Raw genomic sequence first — 10,726 nt, forward strand, 5'->3', positions numbered from 1 at the left:
GATAATAATCTTCTTTGTTCTTCTTATAATTACTCCCAATGCTCTTTTTCCGTATAGAATAGTTCTTTAAGTTGAGCTTGGCTAAGATTATCAAATACTTTTTCAGACATCCCCTTACTTATCATCAATTCTCTTAGAGTCCTGATTCTATATTTATCTTCCCACGGAAGTAAATTTATCTTTGTACTGGTTTCAGTCGGTTCTTCTTTCACCATCTTCAATTTAGGAGGAGCCGGAGTTGGTTTAGTTTGAACCGTCAATTCTTCATTGTCTTTTGCCAACTCAGTCTCATAAGGATTTTTCTTTTCAGTATTAGACATATTTTTCACTTTAATTCCTTTTCCTCTTGCCTCCATCCATCTTTCCAACATAATTTCATTATCTTTAGGTAATTTCTCTTTTGCCTCTTCAAGCAATCTTGTTTGCTTTGACTTTTCTTTACCAGCACCAAATCATACTGGATTTTCTTTGAAATATTCTTATACCGTTCTTCCACTTCCTTCTTGCTCATGGTAGCAACATGCTCAAGATTCTGACCATGATCAATTAGGAAGATACACTTTCCTCTATATTTTTTATATATCTGATCAATTCGATGTTGATCATAAGAGACTTTTATTTTCAACCTCTCATTCTTCTCTTCATAAATTCTTTCTTTTGTAGATCTGTACATAGACTCAAGATCATAATAACTCATATGACTTAATTTTTTGTCTGAGAGGTTGTGGAGCCTCGGATAAGCAAGAAATCTTTATTATTTCTATTCTTCGTCTCCCTTAATTTCGGAGTTCCTATCTCTTCTTTTCGTGCAGAGAGCCCAGCTCCTCATCGGTTAACACATCTAATTTCTCAAATTCAAAACCATGGCTCATCAAGTTGATTATTCTGGGATATTCTCTTTTGATTTCATCAAGCCTAGCTTGGATATTTTCTCTATGTCTTTTAGTCAGATCCACATGGGGGGAGTCATGCACCTCTTCTTTATTTTCATCTACCACATCATCATCATCATCATCATTATCATCATCATCATCGTCATCATCATCATCGGTTAAATCATTCAGAGCAACAATATGTGGCTCATTCACAAAGTCATCACGCTTCACAACTTGTAGGGGTACATCATTAATACCCCTTTTCTTCAGTTTGGGTATGGCCTCTTCAAGAATATTTTTTCAACTCCAAGTCCTTTCCTCTTTCTTGTATACCTTATTAGATAAGGTGGCCAGCTCTTCTCATATTTCTTCATCTCATAAAACAGGCTCTGATTCTTCATTTCACTAGCCCTTTTCACCATTTCAGCTTAAATTGTTTTTTCCATACAGATCAGTCACCAGCTGCTAATCAAGATTTTCAACTTCAGGTTCAACAGTGGGAATTGTCACATTAGGTTAAGGGGATTTGGGTTGCTCGGGGGTTTTGGGTTGTTGGAACTAATAAATGACGATGGAAAGAGCGTTTTCAGCATCCTCTACTCGGTGCAACCTCAACAATCCTTCTATTACTTTTTGTTCAAGTTCCACTTTATCTTCCTCAAGTTTCTTCTTCAGCTCAAATTCCTCCATCAAAACCCTTTGTTCCTCCGCTTCTTTATGAGTCAAAAATCTGTTTATCATTTCAGTTTGCACCCATTCTCCTACAATCTTGTCATGCCTCTTAATTGCTTCTTTGGCTGATTCATCAGTAAATAGTACCTCATCACTAGACTCAATGTTTTTATGCTTCAAGAGTTGCAGCTGGCCTTCATGCTTACCCACTGCTTTCCCCTTCATTTTCCTCCTTTCATCTGCAAGTTTTTCAAGTCTAGATGGGCCTACATCCCTAACCACCGTGGGTGGGAAGTCTTCCGGGAAATCATCAATTTCTCTGAATAAATCATTTATCTCATCATCAACCTTTTTCTCCTTAGATGTTACTTCATAATTGTCATCATTTAACTCTTCAGTTTTGTCAGTTAGGGCTACAGTCTCACTTGAGATCACCATCTCCTTAGTGACATTGTCAGCCTCAACTATTTTATTAGTTTGCACCTCAGTCAAAACATCATCAACTTCCTTCTTAGCCTCATTCTCGATAATGTTTTCAGCCTCATTCACAACTTCTACCACATTTTTCACATAATTCATATTCACCTCAGCAACATCATAATATTGTACTATTTCATCTGAGATGTCAGCCTCATATCCACCTTCTTCCTCTTCATCATCTCTCTCCTCCTCCTGATCACTACTATACATTTCTCCAAATCTTTTTTAACACATTCTCAGCAACATCCACACTGGAATCAAGTAAATTCTCCCCTATTTTGGTATAGCTGTCTTCTCAACCTCATTGACCAGGGTTTTAATTTTCAAATGAGCTTGTCCAGTTAGGTTTCTAACTCAGTGTTTCTATTCTTTAATGACTCATTTTGTCTTCTTAGATCACAGTTTTCAATCAGCACATTCATGTGTCTATCAAGGAGTCGCATTCTAGCATCAGGGGATGGTGAGTTTATAGGTGAGATAGAAAGTGGGTCAGGGATTTGAGTTGGTTGAGATTCATGGGATGGGCTTTCAATGATATTTTAACTGGTGCTTGGTAGAGGGATTTTGGTTTAAATTGTAGGTGTATGTGTATGTATTATTTCGAAAGTTGGTTTGTTTTGTTGGTCAAAGGTTTGGGAATGTGTTGGCGATTGGTAAGGTGTGTTAGATTGGTCTATGAGGTGGGATGTAATGTATTCTGGTATGTATGGTTTAGGTTCAGGTTGGTCTTGGGTTTGCATTTGGGTTTGGGTTTGGGTATGGGTATGGGTATGTGTTTGGGTTGGTGAAGTAGGAGGTGATGGGATATATGGGTCATATTTTTGGTCATGGTGAGGTGGTGAAGGAATATATGGTTCGTCGGTATGGTAATGGGGTGGTGATTGGTGTTGTGGTGAAGTGGGTGGTGTAGAAACAAGGTTTTCATCATCTGCGGTCTACCCCCTGAATTTATTATAATCTCAGTCAAAATTGTATTTATCACATCATCAACATGAACAATCTCCTCCTCTCTTTCATCATCCTATTCAACAACCATATTATCCCCTACATCATTATCTTCATCACCAGGATCTGACATGTCATCGTCGTCATCAATTTCACTACTATCCTCCTCACTAGTCACCCTTGGTGACTCAGGAACTTCCATAATCTCAATGTTATTATCAGTAAGCCACAGGAGAATATCATACTCCACCTCTAGATTAAGGTGTCTTGTTGCACCCAACCTGACAATTCTTCTAAACAAATTTGGGTCTCGAAAAACATGTGTGATACCAGAAGTAGGAAGATCTAGACACACAATCTTAAAAACTATTTGTAGGTATATTGGATACATAAGAAACCTATCTTTCTCTCGTTTCCTTAGGTTAACCACCAGGCCTTCAAAAATTAATCTTGGCAAATTGAATGGCCTATTGTAGACAACAACAACAACAACTGTGGCTGTAGAAATGTCTCTACTCATGAGGGTCCAAGTACCCCTCCTTGGTGTAAACCCTTGGATTATATGGTGTATCAGAAATCGCTATAAAATAGGGAACATTCCTATTTGGAACTGCCCTTCATGCACATTCCCTTGGTACCACCATTGTGTCTTGGAAAGTCCTCAACAATCATTGGGTAGATTAGGATAACTGAACATCCAGATTATCATTCAACTGTAGACTCGCCCTGATTAGATTACCCCATTTCTGTAGATTACCGGGCTTTCGATGAGAGCAAATCAAAGATTAGATAGAATAAGTCGTTGAATCATCAGCTCCACCGGCCTGTTCTCCTCAGTCACTTGGAGAAAGGCGCACATGTTGTGCTTCTTCTCAAACGGGTATACCATTTCTACACATTCACAAACAAAGATACATTCAAAGAAAAAGTTAGTCCTTCAGGTTCATTACTCTATCATGTATCAAGTTAAATTTTGGATAATCTTTATGAACCTATTCTTTGACAAATTTATAACCTATACATAAAACAGAGATATCAGTAAACAATAAACCGAAACCCTAAACTCTTACAATTAGTGTTGGAAATCATTTAGTTGAAGCTTTCTGAGTCAGAATTAGAAGGATGACTAATTTAGGTTAGGAATATAGAGCAACGATTGAGTTTCTGGGTTACGAACAAGTGGACAATAATGAAAGCGTGAAAGAGGGAAAACGGTGAAATGAAAATTTTTTCTAAGTCCTCGTTTTATATTGTATGCTGGGCGCATTTGAAAGTGGGTTTTAAATAAATTTTGTCATTTAGTACATGAATACTGCCAAAACCCCAATTTTAAATATTCCAGCATAAAGCTTGCTCGATAAAGTATATTATCCAAGCTTGCTCGTCCCAGAGTTTGCTCAGGTATTTAAAGTAATTAGAAATAAATTAAGTGAATAAAATGAAATTAACTTACTCGAATATTCAAGATTTCTCGAGAAATTAATCACAACTTAAATAATCAAGTGTAATTGATCAAATAGGCAATGATACTCGAGATCAATAAAGATCCCAAATTAGTAACTTAGAGATATTTCTATATGTCAACCTTACTCGAATACCTTATCAATGCTAACCTTACTCGATTCTACTTAGTAAAGCAAAAAGTTAACTAACTTTTAGAAATATACATCTAGGTATATTCCTAAGCAAAGTTTACTCGACAATACTTCAAAAGTGCAAAGTGTGCTTGAGAAAAATTGATATATTAATTTTAATATACAAATGTGCTCAGAGTATAAAGTGTACTCGGAAAGTAAAGTTTGCTTGAGAACTTCTGAAATATGCAAGTATTCTTGCAAAACACTTGAACTATTATTGTAATATGCAAGTGTGCTCTAAAAATAAAGTTTGCTTGAGAACTTTTGAAATATGCAAGTATTCTTGGAAAACACTTGAACTATTATTGTAATATGCAAGTATTTATGTTATATATTCATTAAGTGTGCTTGAATGAGATGACCTTCTAAACAACCAAGTTTACTCGAAAGTGCCTAATCATCAAAGTGTAATCAATAATACATGAATAATCATATTCAAAGCAAATAAGTATCAAGTATGATCGAATGAGTTAAACTTCAAATAAAAACACCTAAGTTTACTCGAAAGTTTAAAAACATCAAAGTTTACTCTAACATATGCAGACATATTCAAAATGAAAATGCAACACTTTTTGATTTAAACTTTACATCAAACATGTTTCTCATAAAAGTTAAAAGTTTAAGAGCATATGGTGCATAATGAGATCAAATTTCAGTCTAATCCTTTCAAATCCTTTTCTCTTTTATGAAAAGATATCAACAAGAGATCATATTGATTAAGTTACCTTTCAATACTTCATTCTCAGCAAAACTACTATCGAGCCGGGGGTCTCACCGGAAGCAGCCTCTCTATCCCTATGGGATAGAGGTAAGGCTGTCTATATCTTACCCTCCTCAGACCCTACCATAGCATTGCTATTGGTGGGATATACTGAGTACGATGATGATGATGATGATGATATTCTCAGCATTATTATGACATAATAAGCAGGTTAATGGCAGGTATTTAACTTAGCATGAATTTCATTACTTTGGTGATATGCTTAAAGTTCAGTTAAGTGCATAATACAAAAATGGATAACACTTATTGCACTATGATGTTCCATATCTCTTCTCAAAGCTTATTTGGCTTTCTCCGAATCACCCCATTTTGACTTCAACCCCTTGATATTTGGTCAAAATATTTTATGACAGAACATTTAAACTTTCTTAATGAATTTCTCTTTTTAAAACATTTCAAACATGTGATGTTGAACGTTGGGCTTACATGCCAGGATGTTCGGACTTACAAGCCTTCCATTTAAGGTGTTTTGGACTTATAATGATGCCCCACCTCTATAGTTCTAGTTTAAACCCTCATGTTTGTTTTTGTTTAAAACTTTTGAAATTTTATCAATTTTTGGTTGATGTATAATCAATTTGCACAAATTTGTTCTTTGTCATATTCATAAGATGATTCACTTTAAATGACCAAGTACCAACAGACTCGTGTATGACTGGATAATCACTTTTCTGCCCATCACTCGGAGAGATTTATCTTGAAACATGCATATTTCAACAATGTATCTCCACATTAAGTTTACCATATTTATTATGTTTATATCACCTCAGTTTTTACGTATCATGGAAAACAACCATACTTATCACTGACTGCACTAATAGTCCTTTTAGCCTATTAAATCCTTATAATTGGCATAAATAATTAATCTACTATCATTTACCGTAAGGTTGGATCAAATTTCATTGAAAATATTTTAAGCTTCTATTAAGTTTGAACTGAATAATCTTACCATTTTTCAACACCATTAAGTTGCTCAGCTTGCCAAAAATGATTTTCTTTGAAAAATTTCTTTGTAAAATATTCATTTGAGCACACCAGTTTGATTTTCAAAGAACAATTGTTTTTTGACACAAGCATTCAATAACATATTCTAGAATAATCAATAATGAATGACATCCATTAACACAATCAGACTAAATAATGTTTAAATCAAGATTAAATATGCAAAGTCTATCCCGTCCTAAGAACATCATCAATTTAGATTATTTAATCACAAAAAAGATATCAGATAAGCATGCAGATAATCATTTCATAACTGATAATGGCACACCTAACTAGACATCCTGATCAATCACTGAATTCAAACCTAAGCATCATATACACCTAAGTAAACCATAATCATTAAAGCATATATTAGATTGAACATTTTCACATTCTTAAACATAAATCACAACTTACTCACTCAACACCTCTTAAGAGATAGTCAGTTAGCACATTGAGCACATATCATCAATCAGACTTCATCAGAGTTGATCATTCCTAATGTTTTTAATAGAAAGTGAAATCTTGTTTTATCTAGTGGCTTGGTGAATAAATCTGCCAAGTTGTCACTAGTGTCAACTCTTTTCATTTCTATTAGACGTTTTTCACTGCATTCTCTAATGAAATGATGTCTGATTTTAATGTGCTTGGTCTTTGAGTGTTGGACAGGGTTCTTAACTATGAACAAAGCAGCATTATTATCAATATAAATAGGATTGTTCAAGTAATTCAATCCATAGTCTAGCAGTTTATTATGAATCCAAAGGATTTATGCATAACAGAAAGATGCAACAATGTACCCAGCTTCAGTAGTAGAGATTGTAAGAGTTGTTTGCCTCTTGCATTGTCATAACACTAGCCTGTCTCCCAAGAATTGGCATCCACCAGATGTAGACTTTCTACTCATGTTGCAGCCATCATAATCACTATCAATGTATGCAAGTAGATCTAAGGCATGGTTCTTATGATATCATATCCCCAAATCAAGATTTCCTTTTAAATATCTAATGATCCTCTTGACAACAGTCATATGAGATTGTTGGGATAAGAATATGACAAAGGAAGATGGTAATCTTCTCAACCTCCTCTGAAAATGACTTAGTATGGAAACAGAGAAAACTTAGAAAACATCCTTCAAGCAGACTTCAATCTTCATGATAATATCAAACTTTTCTAGATATATATCCTACGAGCAAACTTGTTCTTCATAAATCCCTTCAACCTTTTGTTACTTAGCTTATTTGAATAAGTTCACGTGTGCTGGAGACACTATTGCTTGCTCGAGGTTGAACCTTTCTCGTTAGAAGTCCTTAGATTAACGAAAGTATCCTAAGTAAAGATTACTCGGAGAACTGTTCCAAGCACACTTAATGGTTACCAGGTCTGCTCGACAAGGATAAAAGCTTACAAGCTTACTCGAAGACCTGTTTACACTTGTATTATTTTGTAATACGTTTGAATATATTAAGAATCTATCATTGGGGTTTCTAGAAGGTGTCAAGGCATGCCTATTTAAGGAAAATTTGGGACACGCATATGACAACGGAAACGGCACAAATAATTTGATTTAACGGCTGTGTATTTCCTTAAAATGGTATCTTTGTACAGAAAAGCTGCCATAAATGCAAACATTCCACCTAGAAACCCTAATTGATTTTCATTGTATACTTCACACTATAAATGGAAAGATTTTGAGTTACTTTGTGTGTTTGTTACACTTCTGTTTGTTAAGAAACAATTTGAGTATTATTGATTTCGCCTTTATTATTCATTGATTCTTCACAATAGCAAAATTTTGTAACCATCTTGTCAACACGTTTGTGTTGGTTACGTGACTGATTATTGTGTGCTTTAATGAGTAAATCGGGACCCCGACAAGTGGTACCAGATCTTGTGTCTCTGCATTTGCAGAATATTTCTGATTTTGAAGATGAAGAATAATGTCAGCTGATAACTAATCCATTGATTTGTGACGTCAGCTGTCCTATTTTTCATTTTCTCAGATCTACTATTTTATTGAGGTTTAAAAGTGCTCTTTACTCATATTTACATTTTTTTCTTTTCTTTTGAGTCTAGATCTTGTTATTATCCATCCAGATTCATCAGATCTGAGAATTTAATCCACAGATCTGGTCAGATTTGAAAACTTTGTCAAATTTTAAGTAATCTTTTTTATTTTTTCAACCCTTTTCAAAAATAACAAAAATATGTATGGAGTAACGGATGACGCATCTGTGTGCTACAAGGATGATGACATGTGAAATTCAATTAAGAATGGACCATATGTTTCTGATGGGACTGGAAATAATTAATCGGTAGAAAGACAAATGAAAAAGAAAGATGATAGAGCACTGTCTATGTTGAAACATGGCCTGTCTTGGGAGATTTTGAATAGTCTGGTTCATCACAGTAATGTAAAGGCTATGTTTGATGCCATTGTGGAAATATTTGAGGGAAACACTAAACTTAAAGACATCAACAAAGATAGATTGAAATAACAGCTGGATAGATTCAAGTTCAAGGAAGGAGAAAGGTTGAAATATGTTTTGTAGAGGTTTGTTGCTACTGTCAATGAAATCAGAACCACTGACCTTGCAATAACAAATTTTGATCTAAACTAGAAGCTATTGTCATCTTTTTCTGGAGAATGGTACACTACAAGCATGTTCATCAAGTAAAACGCTAATTTCCCAACTTTCAAGCTTGATGATGTTATATGCTTTTTGCAAGATGCTGAGCATGAAATGATTGAAAATCATATGATTAAGGAAGACAAGCCAAGCTTCCAAGTGGCAAATGCTCTTATTGCACCTAAGGTGAATCTATCAACAAAGAACCAACAACAAGTCCCTATAATTAAAGAACCAAGGGAGTATGGTGCTGAAACACCAATAGTGTTTGCTGCTAGTCAGTCAAGCAATCAAGGTGGATGATCAAGATTCAATGTTCATGTTAGAGCATTTTGTCTATTACTAGGTCAAAAGTATAAGACTTATACGTAGCTTATAAGTCTTATACGCTACACCCAACTTACACGACTTATAGAATATTAGTATAAATAGGATCTTTCATGTCATATCTTGTAATCTTGAGAGAGAGTTCTTGAAAATCACTTATACTTACATGTCATGAATATTAGTGAATGTTTGTGTGAGTTTCTATGTGTTTATCCCTTTGCTTCATGTTTCCACCATTAAGCATCGTTTAGTAAACATAACGTGATTTCGATCCGTCTCATGAACTTTCAAGCGGTATCAAAGCGTAAGGTTCGTGTTTACTATTGGATTGAACACATCAAGTCGTTTCAGTTTGAAGATTTCAAGATGACAAAGTCAAAGTTTTATGTCGATCACAATTTTTGCAATTACACACTTGTTTACGGTCAAAAATCGAATTCAACTCAGATTGTTGTTCGTCTACATCAATTTATAATTTCTGCATGAGTGGTTTTGTTAATTCAAGTCGTTTATCAAATTCAGGAAATTAAATTTTGAACAGTACTATCTCCATATAAGTTTTGATATAGCTTATATGTCGATGTGTACGGCGGTCAAATATGATGGCTAATTAAGTGATTGTAACGATTCCAACGAAACCAGGTATACCCTAACAGGTAGACAATAGTTACGTTATATTTAACGTCGGGTACATGAATTACCATAGTAATTGTACGAGAATACATGGTTCACTGTATTGATTGTACGTGAATATATAATTCATCGTATTGAATATGCGATCAATCGATCGATAGTTATTGAAACCCGAACGAATCGAGGGTTCAATTATAGACGATATCTATAATATTTAGTGATTTTACGAAGCATTAATGCTTCGGGATAAGTAAAGTACGGCACAGAAAAAGAATTTCGATTTAATGGTACATCGGTACATTAAACGAAACCTTCAATACCAAACCGAGCAAGAGATGATCGATCAAGCCGAAAAATATGCGCGATAATTAATAATATGATGTTTTAAGTTAATAAAAGTCATGGTTTAAGTTTTTAAAGTTTTTAAATCGGTTTTATATAAATTTCATTTTTAAGCCGAAAAACAACCGTTTTAGCCTCGTTTTAAGCCGAATTAAACGTTTAACCGAAAAACGAACTGAACCAGATTATCCAAAACATTATCCAGATCATGGAAATCCAAATGAGTGGACTAGATTGAACAAGTGGGTCCCACCCCACCCATCCAATAGTTCCGATCGGAACACACACACCCACAAACCATTTCATTTTCTTTTTTTCACACACCCAACTCAACAAACCTTCAACTCTCTCAAACCTTTGATCAAAAACCCGAGTTTTCAAGCAAGAACACAAGGTAAAAACCGAGTTGTAATCGTGTTTATC

The sequence above is a fragment of the Bidens hawaiensis genome, unplaced genomic scaffold (genome assembly GCF_021521415.1).
Source record: "Bidens hawaiensis isolate Kalapana, Puna unplaced genomic scaffold, B.hawaiensis_p1.1 tig00026583_1, whole genome shotgun sequence".
NCBI lineage: Eukaryota > Viridiplantae > Streptophyta > Magnoliopsida > Asterales > Asteraceae > Bidens > Bidens hawaiensis.